The sequence below is a fragment of the Pteropus medius genome, unplaced genomic scaffold, assembly GCF_902729225.1.
Source record: "Pteropus medius unplaced genomic scaffold, Ma_sr-lr_union100, whole genome shotgun sequence".
NCBI lineage: Eukaryota > Metazoa > Chordata > Mammalia > Chiroptera > Pteropodidae > Pteropus > Pteropus medius.
The window spans coordinates 8,246,940-8,250,725 of record NW_024349797.1 but is presented as its reverse complement, the minus strand read 5'-3'; the positions used below and the strand labels follow the sequence as shown (position 1 = coordinate 8,250,725).

Genomic DNA, 3,786 nt, shown 5'->3' with positions numbered 1-3,786 from the left:
CCTTAGTCTTTCTAGCTGTGACGTCCTCATCTGAATACTAAAGGGATTTGACTAGACAGCCTCAAAGGTCAGTTTCTGCTCTAATATTCTATGGCACAAATGCAAAAACAGTTCACTATGACTAGGGTTTACGAAAACAAAAACAGCCTAGAAATATAATGCATTCTAAAATAATGATTAGAAGGTTATGCACAAAATTGATTATTTCGGAGTGGTCAGCATGTGGATGAATTTTATTATTACCTTAAAATAATGTTCCCTGCCTCTCCTCTCTATTCTTTTCCTGTTTAGTTTCCCTATTATTATATGGACTGCCAAAAAGAGTAAATGTGACCAGCTTCCCTAGAACACTATGTCTGGAGAAGTTCTGAGGGAATACTCCTGGCTCCTAACTGATTGATGGGTCGACTGAGAAGCAACTGACATGTAATGGGAAAACCATAGACTTTAGAGTCCCAAGACGGTATTTTAAGTCCCATTTTTTTCCTTTGACTTTATATCCAACCATGCGCAATTCACATATCCTTTCTGAAGTTCAAGTTCAGCATCTAAAAAATGCAGACCTTCACAATTGGCAGGCACAAATCTAGGCTGGCTGTCTATCTATCCATGTATGGTAGATACCGTCACACTTTATTTTCCAAATGAAAAAGCAGAGACTCAATGAGATTAAAAGAGATTGTATAGGTGAAAGTATGTTATAAATACCAAAGTTCTATACGTATTTTGTTATAGTTGTTATTACTGTTAGATGACCCCATCCAACAATTATAAGGTTTTATGCCTGGTTGATTACCATAATACAGACAAAATAAACCTTGATTTTTTTTGTTCTCTTTGATTTATAATACAGAGAAATAATCAAGAGGAGAGTGGCATTTGCTCTTTCCACTAAACAATGCAGTAAAAGAAATGATCTATGTCTAATTCACCAGTGGGTGATATCTCTAGCACATAAGACAGCATCTGGTATATAGTAGGAGTTGAATAAAAGCAGGATAAAATTCTTCAAAAGAGTGATGTGAGCCCTACTATTCACTTACATAAAATGCCTGATTACATTATTGCAAGATTAAAAAAATGTTCATGTGGTCTGCCAGCTGGGAGCTACGGAGTATGCAATCCAAATCCATGTAGTCACATGACTGTAGCTTGGTCCCACCTCATTCCTATCTGTTCTGCCTTAAATACTGATTCTTGATCCTCTGGCTGGCTGAGATTTCCAGGATAGTCACGACAAATACAGGCATATCCCTGTGCCTTTTTTGGCTCTAATCCAGGTAGAAATGGGACAATATTGGAAATATGAGAAACCAGCCTCCACACTTCCCAAGAAAAAATCCCCCTCCTATTTCTTCACCTGAACTCACCTTCCTCTTTTTATAAGTCCCCAATTCTCACCTCCCTAGATAATAAGAGCTTTAATCAGGGTCTGCACAGAAAACCAACATCAGTTACCAATCACTAATCAAGGTTTCTTACTGTGTTTTACTTTCAGTTTATTGAATGAACATCTAGCCAGAAGGTGACCTAGATAAACAAAGGCATAGTTATAGCATATTTACTGGGATAAATGAAACTAGCATGTATTGTGGCAAAGGCTACTCCTAACAAGATTTGATTTTTTTTCCCCCAAAATGGAAGAGATGAGAAAGAGATCAAAGGAGAAGCTTAATGAAAAAGAAAAACAGAAAAACATCCACATTAGTGACTGACCCTATTGTGTCATTAAAGATAGGCCACATTTTGGGAAGTAAACAGGCCAACAGACAAAAATCTTCCAAACGGCAATTTTTTAACTCCTCAGTCTTCACTAAGAAATTACTTTTTCATGAAGACTAATCCTTCCCATTACTCTTATAACATATCTGAGTCTATTTGGGGATTGGTCAATTGGATCAACTTGCTCTTCATGATAAGCATGAGAATTATACAATGTTTTGCACTTCAAATTTGAAGAACTCTTCCCATACCTGCCCCATCAATTTGCAGTCGGCTGCCACCTTAGCTTATCAAATTTATGAGCTGTAGCTTCCATGACCACTAACAACTCTTTAGATTTTCCCTAGGTCCACAGCAGTGATGGTTGAGGAGAAATGCACAAGTGTTTGGCTTTAAAATACTGTGATGGCCTCCTGAAACTAGAGCAAGGAAAGAGAGGCTTTTTTTCTTCAGATTTGATTTTAACAAGACTCAAGACTGACATAGTCTACGGCCATGCCACCCTGAAGAAGCCCGATCCCATCTGATCTCGGAAGCTAAGCAGGGTCAGGCCTGGTTAGTACTTGGATGGGAGACCACCAAGGAAGACCAGGTGCTGTAGGCATAAAAAATTTTTAAAAAAAATAAGGGATTGTAAACTGGCAAGGTCCTTGCAATCTGTGAGGTCACCTAAAAATTATTTAAAAAAAAAAAACTGACATAATTTTTCAACCAAATGGGACCACCTTAAATAGCAGGATATAGTGATATTTTTCTTACTATTTGATTTTAATATTTAATTTTTTTATCCAGAAACCATAAGACATCATTCAACAATATTTAAAAGGCTACTGTGATATAGAAGATACTGTGCTAAGTCCTGCTGAAGACACAAAGGAAAATAAGACAAGTTGCTTCTAATCCAATTATGCCATACACACACACATATATGTGTGTATGTATGTAATATATATACATATGAGTATATCTTATATATCATCATATATATATACAACTCAAAATATATGGCAACACATAGAGTCGAATAGGATAATAGCAATTGTAAAAAAGGAGACAGTAAAGAAAGAGTAGAAACATCAGAGAAGAATTAAAAGATATGAGTTCTGAGTTAGGTGTCCTCTCTTACTACTTTCCAAAAAAAAAATGAGGAGGATTTCAATTGATGGAGATGAAGGGACTGGCAGATATGGAATAAACCAGTCAATTTAGGAAATATTAAGAGATCATATTTAAGTTGTACTTAAGCGCTAAATTTTAAGTTCTTAAAAGTCAAGCTAAGGAATTTGTCCTTCATGCTTTAGGTAAGAAAAAGCCATTCAAGGATTCTGAATACTAAAATAACATCAAGTTAGTGATATTTAAGTGGATTCCACAAGCAACAGCAAGTAGACTAGATTAAGGACAGTAGCTTGGAGGCAGGAAGACTAATGTAATGAAACTTCATGGAAAGGCTGAACAAGTGAGAATGCCCTTTGCTATACAACTGATCTAGATTCAAATCCAGTTCACTAGCTGCATGGCCTCAAGCAATTTACTTCTCTTTGGTTTCATAATGTTCTCATCTGAAAAATAGGAATAAGAAAAAAAAAAAAACTTTAACAAGCTTTTGGTCAGGATTAAATCAGAGAGTACATGTCAAGTGCCTCGCAAGGAATTCTCTCGGTCTTTATTGTAGAATGTCTTTATTTTGCCTTCGCTTTTAAAAGATAATTTTGCTGATTATACCAGTCATGCTTGACAGTTTTTTTTTTCCTCTACAACTCTGAATCTGTTATTCCACTGCTTTCTGGCCCCACTGTTTCTGATGAGCTATAAGCCATTTATCATATTGTTATTTCCTTGTATTTGTCGAGTCATTTTTTTCTTGCTTTCAAGTTTTTCCTTCTGTCCTTGGCTTTCAACAATTAGATGCAGATCTTTTTTCTTTATCCTTCTTGGGGTTCTCTGAGCTACATTTTCTGACATTTTAGAAATGATTGGTTAGGCCCCTGCCTTTTAAGTAATGTTTAAGTCAAACCACAGCATAAAGATTTTTAATTTTGAAATTTAGCTTATTCCGCTTCA

The 3,786-nt window shown here is 35.9% G+C and overlaps 1 non-coding gene across 1 annotated transcript; it reads left to right on the top strand.

The window, feature by feature from the left end:
* The first annotated feature begins 2,207 nt into the window (after nt 1-2,207).
* LOC120619839 (5S ribosomal RNA) lies at nt 2,208-2,326 on the top strand. Its single transcript, XR_005657670.1, has one exon. It is a non-coding gene; the product is annotated as a 5S ribosomal RNA (ribosomal RNA).
* The last annotated feature ends 1,460 nt before the right edge of the window (nt 2,327-3,786 follow it).